General features: G+C 40.8%; 1 long non-coding RNA gene across 1 annotated transcript; it reads right to left on the bottom strand.

Moving 5' to 3' along the window:
- Window positions 1-713: 713 nt before the first annotated feature.
- On the bottom strand, window positions 714-1,675 carry LOC104248910 (uncharacterized). The gene is made up of 2 exons (XR_011402413.1): window positions 1,470-1,675; window positions 714-1,342 (listed from the first exon to the last, which is right to left on the bottom strand). It is a non-coding gene; the product is annotated as an uncharacterized lncRNA (long non-coding RNA).
- Window positions 1,676-8,986: the final 7,311 nt, after the last annotated feature.

An 8,986-nucleotide genomic window follows, 5' to 3' on the forward strand; every position in this document is an offset into this window, starting at 1 on the left:
AATTACTCATAATAGCCTCATTATGATTTGGGCAAAACATATATCTCCAAGATAACTATAAAAGGGAGATATCTGATCAATTGTACGGACACGAAACACTATTAGAATATACTTTGGTTTACTTGTTTTTCTCCTGATTATATTCTTGCTACTTAAATTACTCTCTTTTACATATTCTTTCGATTATCAGTAACCCGTGTTCTTCTAAATTCTAGCTTTGACTAAAATTCTATTTTTTGGTTAAACAACGACCAAAAGGCGTATTGTTAGATATGTGTACTCTTTTTCTTTCTCTAGAATTTTTTTCCCATTGGGTTTTATTTTAGTTAAGGTTTTAATGAGGCACATTATCTGTTGAATAGATATTCATGGGGGAGTGTTATAAATAGAATTCTATTTAAGGCGAACGTCTATATTTTAGAAAGATCTTAGGGTTTGTTACTTGGTGGCTAAGTCATTTTTTTCCTATAAATGAAGAGGTTCTATTCCATTGTAAATGATCCCAAATCAATAAGAATTCTCTCTCTCCTTTTCTCCGCAATGCTCTTTTACTTCTTTTATTGTTTTATAACACAAACTCTATAGTTTGAAATCGTAATTGAAAAAAGAAATGCCTTGCATGCCTCAGTGAATAGCCAATCTAGAAATTAAATATCGAGATTGCATGTATATCTAGATATCTGATGCACGATGAACGAGTGATAAATCAAATATGCAGAAAGATTGTGCCTTCATTTTCCAATATAATTTGTCAAGGAAGCGTACAACTTGACATATAACTAGTGTCTAGCCAAAACCCCCGTCACCACAAGGCAGATTAATTTTTTTTTTTTAAAAAAAAAACTCATGTCTAGCTACTCATCATGATCACAAACTCATCAAAATTCAGTAAACCATCGCCATTGATATCATATCTCGAAATCATTCCTCTGCACTCATCAATAGTTCTGGACTCCCCTAATTTATCAAGCATTCTCTGTAAACTCTCCGGAGTAATGCATCCACATCCCTCCATTTCATACATCCGAAATGCCTCCTTCAACTCGCGCGCCTTCTCTTCTTCGGTCCCATCATCCACTAATCTCACAAAATCATCGAAATCCATTAAGCCATCATCGTCCGAGTCATGGGCTGCAACTGCAGCCTTTGCTTCGTCAAATGACATATCTTTGCCGATCAAATGTACACATTGTTGCAACTCTGATGCTGATATTTTCCCATCTCCGTTTTCATCTAGGCGGTCAAATAGTCGTCTGTACTGCTTCTGGTATACTTCCATCCTTAAATTATAATCAAACGAGAGAATGACTAAAGGAAATAGAGAAAAGTGTTTTTATTGATCCTGAAACATGAGCACAAGAAAAAATTAATGTACCCTGGAGCCAAAGAATCCAACGAGGGAATTCAAGAAAATGCAAAAATGACTCACTCAAAGTTAAACCTATGACCTAAAACAAAATTTTAATTACCTTTGCGTTTACCGCTACGCTAGAAGATCACCATGTGTAAAGGGATCAACACAAAAAAAGTATTTTTTACTCTATTTGCACAATATTATAACCTCTAGTGTTTATTGTGATATCACCTTATCAGGATAGGAATGTTTCACCAGGAATATAAACGTGAAAAAGGAAGTATAAATTCAACTATAAGCCTAAAAAGAAGAAGAAGAGAATTCAACGACGCGCTGCGAATTGAAGAAACCAAAACACAAACCTAAATTTATGTACGTTGTTGAAACTAGAAAACGGCAAAATTCCGCGTAAAGAAACTAGGAAGATTAATTGTATGGTGAGTTTGGCGTGTAGGGTTGATGAATTTAATCGATATGTTAGGTTTGGAGAAATCCAGGAAGCAACACAGAAGTATCTGAGAATGTTCCAAGATATGTGGAAGGAGACATGAAAGTCAAATTGTAGAAGAAAATTTGGAAGTCAATTATATTTTAAATTTACTTAAAAGAGGCACTTGATAGGAGGGTATGGAGGTTGGGAATTAAGATAGAATGTTAGTAGATAGACGTCGGTGGTTCCTTTACATGCCGTTAGCATTAGTATTTGTCTTCTATTTTGGTATCTTCTGATTCGTAGATTTCTTTTACTATTCGAATATTCTATCACCCGATCACCTTACCATATTATTTTGTTGTTGTTACTTCTACTTCTTTTTCACTTTTTCCTTGAGTCGGGAGTCTATCGGAAACAGATTTTCTAACTTCACAAGGTGGAGGTAAAATTTGGCGTATACTCTAAGATTGTACCGCAAAAGGAGGTCGCCTCTTCATCACAGCCCACCGGCGACGAAGCTGCGATGGAATATCCTCTTCAGGATTTCGTTCTGGTAGGGTGCCCTACTATTGCTAATTTTAAAACTAAAAAGACCTCCTCGGTACCAAGTCGATGTGAATCGGTCTCGAGGTACGTATGCCCAATAACTGATGATTTCCTTACCAAGGTTAAAGACGATTGCAACTGGGTCGATAAGCATGTGGTGGTACCTTTGCCCGAGGAATCGATCACTACCCACGTAAAGGGCTTTCTAAGTGTTTACACGTACCCATTCACGTTGGGTCCCTTATGCCTTCTGCAAGAGGTACGACATGACCCTTGGCCAGATCCATCCTTCCTTCTGGAGGATAGTGATTCTCCTCTGATTCATCGTAAGCAAAATTGAGGGATGTCCCTTCACCCTCGATCACCTTATGTGCTTTTACAGTCCCCAATTCTATCGAGGAGGACTGATCAAGCTTGCTCGTCGGGCCAGAAAGGCCCCGTTCTCGAGTATAGACGAGGCTCGGGACTAAGGTTGGATGGGCCGATTTGTTCGAATAAAGACTTCGCACCTATTCCATGCCAAAAACATGCCATTTTCTGAGAACTGGAACACGAATCGTAAGTACTACTTCCCCTTGAATGTTTAGTCTTGTTGTTCTTCCTCTTATCATCTTCCTTATCTATTACAACCCATATCCACACGCGTTAGTTCATACCATATATTAGTTAACATAAATTCAAGAAAGAATAACCTTTGAGATGATAAGAAGTTAATCCTATTGGTCTTAAGTGATACAAGGGTGTATAAGGGTGATTAACAAGTATTAGAAGTTAAACGAATCAAGGATGTTGTAACTCGTATTTTCAGGTAAACCTAGAGGTTCTTAATACACTCAAGGTCATGTATTAAAGTGTTTGAATCATATAATATCTGTATCATAAGTCTTAAAGTCAAACGAGTTATGAAACAAAAGTCGACAAACATTGTCGCAACTTAGGTTCATAAGTTTACTTAAACATTAGGTTAAATGTTTCTAAGCTTTTCTCCTAATTTACAAGGAATTACGGGATGATCTACCCACCACATTAAAGATCTACGAGTATAGTTTCCAACTCATTAAACCATTTGTCAATTTCATCTCGGAGTATAGAGATATTTATATTTTCGCAAGCCTGCGCAGATTGGTAGATGACAAGTAGGTGCATCACCTACTTGCCAAAATGATAGGACAAAATTAAAAGACCTAAGTCAGACAAGAGAGGACTTTTAAGGGGTTATGAACTCAGTTATTTCATCCATATTTCAGACCCTCAAAACCAAAGTTAACCCCTGCAACTCCTCCCCAAAAATCCCACACAAACCCTAATCGATTTTCCCTCTCTTTCAAGTTCTATTTGAAGGTAAAACCTAGAGTTTGAAGAACCAAGGGAAGGGATGAGTTATCCAACAAGTAAGGTAAGTTACTTCCATCTTTCATACATTTTTCTCTGCTGTTAATTCATGGCAATTTGTTCTATACATGTAAGAACTCACGGGACAGTGATCAGAAGCCGTGAGTTCGAGTTATTCACTTGTAGCGGACTGTTTTGTGGACTGTTTTGTGTTGCTATTGGGCTGCATATTTTACTACTATTTTGTGGAGTTTTGGAGGCGGAAGGATGTGGAGTAACACCATATATATATGTAGGGTTGTGGGCTGATAGTGATTCGTAACATTTCCGGGTCGTTTGACATGACTACGGTGGTCGTCGTATATATGATGTAATTAGGTTGTGCGTGGACTGTTTTGGGAGGCTCAATATGTTTATTATTGATGTTGTTTGGGCTTTTTGGTGATTGTTTGGAATGGTGTGAAGTCATATATATAGGGGAGGTGTTGTCCGTTTCAACGTAAAATAGGTTGTGGTCGATACATAATAGTTATGACGCTTAAATGATAACGATAGTATCGTTTCTCTTATTGTAGACTAAGGAGTTGTGACAATTGCATAGCTTGTGATTGGGGAAGTATATACAAGGTATGTGAGGCTATCCCTTTTCTTCTTTTGCACGACTCCGATTGTACATAATGTAATGAACGAGCTTCCAAAGATACTCTACTCTTAGAAGCTAGCAGTACTTACATTGCTTTCCCTCTTATGGAACGATTGATGTTAATGTTGCTTCTCTTATTCTTATGTTATCAATGTTGTTGGTACTTCCTGATTCTTATAAGGTTCGTAATGAAGAGTTGGTCCTAATAACGTGTACAGAGGATACCGACCTTACGTCACTCCGAAATGTTTAGAATGTGATTCCATGAGTCGAGCATACATTATATATATGTATCTATTTTAATATACCGAGCCGCGCTATAGTTGGCCGGGTACGACACATATTGTGCAACTACTGATCAGTTGGGTTTTACCGAGCTTCACGTGGCCGGCTACGATTCTACCGAGTCTTATGATGGCCAGGTACGTTTTTACCAAGCCTATTATGGCTGGGTACGATATGATGATGATGATGCCCACAGAGGCGTATGTTTTAAAATTTTATGTATACATACATATGTATCATGCATTTCATGTCAGTAGCCCTCAGAGGTACTCAGATGTTCCAGGTTGTATATTCTCTATCCCTGCTTACATTACTGTTCATATTTATGGTTCCCTGCCTTACATACTCAGTACTTTATTCGTATTGACGTCCTTTTATTTGTGGACATTACATGACGTGCTGCAGGCCCTAATAGATAGGCAGGTGCAGCCCCCCCACCACAGTAGGTTGTCCAGTTCAACAGTGATTGGCGAGATCCCTTCTCCGGACTTGCCGTGGTCTTTGTATGCATTTTTGTTATAGACATTATGGGTATGTCGGGGCCCTTTTTCGGCTATGTTGCAGCACTTATGTTCATTTAGAGGCTCTTAGACAAGTGTCGACTCATGTATAGTTTGGTATGCCTTGTCATCTAGTTTTTGTTGTATAGTCTTTCATGGTAGCGTGGTAGCTCATACCTTATATGTAGTTTCTAGATTGTCTGGTCATCCCCTGCTATGTATGTTCATGCCATCATATTTTATTGCTGGTTGTCCATGATCCAGGTCTACCATTTATATTGATCTCGTCAACCCTAAAATATAATAAAAAAGGTTAGATAAAATGTACGTTGGTGCTCGGCAAGTATGGTCGGGTGCTAGTCATGGCCCTCCAGTTTGGGTCGTGACAAACTTGGTATCAGAGCAAGTCTGTCCTAGATATTGTCTATGAGCCGTGTCTAGTAGAGTCTTGATTATGGATGTGTAGCGCGCCACATTTATAATCAGGAGGCTACATGACATCTAGAGTTGTTACCTTCTTCCTGAATCTAGATCGTGCGTAGAGTTGAGTCGTAAGTGTTTGTCTCTAATATTCACCTTGTTTTCTTTCAGCGATGCTTTCGACTAGGAAGCAAACAATTAGTAGACGGCTTGATACAGCTGCGAGAGTGGGTACCAGTCAGGTGCCCCAAGCCAGAGCAGGCCAAAGTGAGGCTCAGAGTGAGATGACGTCTCATATCTCAGCTACCCCATCTTCTCCAAAGGATATTAGGAGGCACCCAGGACCTCCAGTTCCTCCGTCTGGCACTACGAACCAGGATATGTGGAGTGCTTTGCAGTTATTGACTTGCTTGGTAGCTGCTCAGGCTCAGAGGCAGAATACAGGTGCTGTTGAGAAACCAGTTAGTACGAGAGTTCATTATTTTATTAATTTAGACCCTCCAGTGTTTACCGGATCAGACCCCAAGGAGGACCCGCAGACTTTTATTGACCAGGTTCATCGTACACTTCAGGTTATGCATGTTAGTGATACAGAGGCAGTAGAGTTGGCTTCGTATCGGCTACGGGATTTAGCGGTTCTCTGGTATGATAGTTGGGAGAGATCCAGGGGTTCAAATGCTCCTCCAGCTGTGTGGAAGGAATTTTCTGAGGCTTTTCTTCATCACTACTTGCCAGTTGAGATACGACGAGCTAGAGCTGATAAGTTCTTGAACCTTAGACAAGGTAATATGAGTGTGCGAGAGTACAATATGCAGTTCGATTCTTTATCAAGATATGCTCCCCATATGGTGGCCGAGATGAGTGATAGGGTGCATTTGTTCGTGAACGGATTGGGACCACATCTATTAAATAAGTGCACGACAACCTCCTTGGTGAAGGGCATGGATATTTCCCATATTCAGGCTTATGCCCAGACCCTAGAAGATCGTAAGCGCCAGCAGAGGGCAGATAGGGAGCATGATAGGGGCCAACATAAGAGGGCGAGATTTGCGAGGTATTCTAATGACTTCAGAGGAAGCGTCAGGCCCCAGTCTTCGAGGAGTTCGGAGCCACCTATAGCTAGTGCTCCCCCACAATTTCAGAGGCCTCAATATGATCGATTTACCCATTCTGGTCCAGGTCAGAGTTCGCAGGCATCAGGCTCGCAACATCACAGGGATACTAGTCAGACGAGACCCACACCACCACGTTGTGATCAGTGCGGCAAGGCCCACTTTTGACTGTGTCGTCGAGGTTCTGATGCATGTTATTCTTGCGTACATCCTAACCATATGATGCGGGATTGTCCTAATAGGGGAGGTGGTGGTATGGCTCAGCCGACTGGATTTGTGTCTGCTTCTTCCTCATCAGTTCGACCTCCAGCATGGGGTTTTCAGCAGTCGACAGGTCGTGGTAAAGGTAGAGGTGTAGTGCCGAGTTTGAGGGGTGGTCAAAATCGAACCTATGCTCTAGTAGGTCGACAGGATCTCGAGTCGTCTCCAAATGTTGTTACAGGTATAATATCTGTGTTTTCTTATGATGTATATGCGCTGATTGATCCGGGATCTACATTATCATATGTTACACCCTTTGTGGCTAATAAGTTTGGCCTTAAACTTGAATTGATAAGTAAACCCCTTGCGGTATCTACTCCGATAGGAGATTCTGTGATTGCTAGAAGGGTATATAGAGGTTGCACTGTGATGATTTGTAGTCGTCAAACCTCGACAAATTTATTTGAGTTATAAATGGTTGATTTTGATGTGATAATGGGAATGGACTGGTTGGCCTCATGCTATGCAAATTTTGACTGCCGTACGAAGATGGTTATGTTTCAATTTCCTGGTGAACCCATCATTGAATAGAAAGGGAATATTGCTACACCAAAAGGTAGGTTTATTTCCTATCTTAAGGCAAGGAAAATGATCTCAAAAGGTTACATTTATCATTTCGTTCGCGTTAGGGATGCGGAGGCGAAACCGCCTACATTACAATCAATTCCCGTGGTCAATGAATTCCCAGATGTTTTCCCAGATGAACTCCCAGGTCTTCCTCCTGAAAGGGAGATTGAGTTTAGCATTGATGTGTTGCCTGACACTCAACCGATCTCTATCCCTCCACACAGAATGGCCCCGGAAGAGTTGCGAGAGTTGAAGGTGCAGTTGAAGGACTTGCTAGATAAGGGCTTCATTAGACCTAGAACTTCACCTTGGGGTGCACCAGTCCTATTCGTGCGGAAGAAAGACGGGTCGTTACGGATGTGTATCGACTATCGATAGTTGAATAAGTCTACTATAAAGAACAAGTATCCACTTCCAAGAATTGATGACCTATTTGACCAACTCCAGGGTGCTAAGTATTTCTCCAAGATTGATTTACGTTCAGGGTATCATCAGGTGAGGGTTAAGGAGAAGGATATTCCAAAGACGGCCTTCCGGACAAGATACATGCACTTTGAGTTCTTGGTGATGTCGTTCGGGCTAACAAATGCCCCAACAGCTTTTATGGATCTTATGAATACTATATTTAGGCCTTATCTTGATGTGTTCGTGATTGTATTCATTTATGACATTCTAGTATATTCTCGTTCGGCGGCGGAACATGCGAGCCACTTGCAAATAGTATTATAGATGCTTCAGGATCGTAAGTTATATGCTAAGCTCTCCAAATGTGAATTTTGGCTGAACTCAGTAGCGTTCCTTGGCCATGTGATATCTGACGAGGGTATTAGTGTCGACACTCAGAAGATCGATGCAGTAAAGAATTGGCCGAGACCTACAACACCATCAGAAGTCCGCAGCTTCCTAGGGCTAGCAGGATATTATAGGCGGTTTGTGGAAGGGTTTTCCTCTATATCATCACCATTGACTAAGTTAACACAGAAAGCTACCAAGTTCCAGTGGTCTGACACTTGTGAACGTAGTTTTCAGGAGCTGAAGAATCGATTGACATCCGCACCAGTGCTCACTCTTCCTGAAGGAACAGAAGGTTATGTGGTATATTGTGATGCCTCAGGTATAGGTTTGGGGTGCGTATTGATGCAGCGTGGGAAGGTGATTGCTTATGCATCAAGACAATTGAAGAAGCATGAAAAGAATTATCCAACCCATGATTTGGAATTGGCTGCAGTAATATATGCTTTGAAGATATGGCGGCACTACTTATACGGCGTCCATGTTGACATCTACACAGATCACAAGAGTTTACAATACATCTTCAAGCAGAAAGAGTTGAATTTGAGGCAGCGTAGGTGGCTTGAATTATTGAAAGACTACGACGTCGAGATATTGTATCATCCCGGTAAAGCCAATGTTGTGGCAGACGCTCTCAGCCGTAAATCAATGGGAAGCTTAGTACATATTGAGGCAGGTAGATGGGGGTTGATTAAAGAGCTTCATCAGCTAGCCAATATGAGAATCAGATTGTTAGACTCT

The sequence above is a fragment of the Nicotiana sylvestris genome, chromosome 9, assembly GCF_000393655.2.
Source record: "Nicotiana sylvestris chromosome 9, ASM39365v2, whole genome shotgun sequence".
Classification (NCBI taxonomy): Eukaryota; Viridiplantae; Streptophyta; class Magnoliopsida; order Solanales; family Solanaceae; genus Nicotiana; species Nicotiana sylvestris.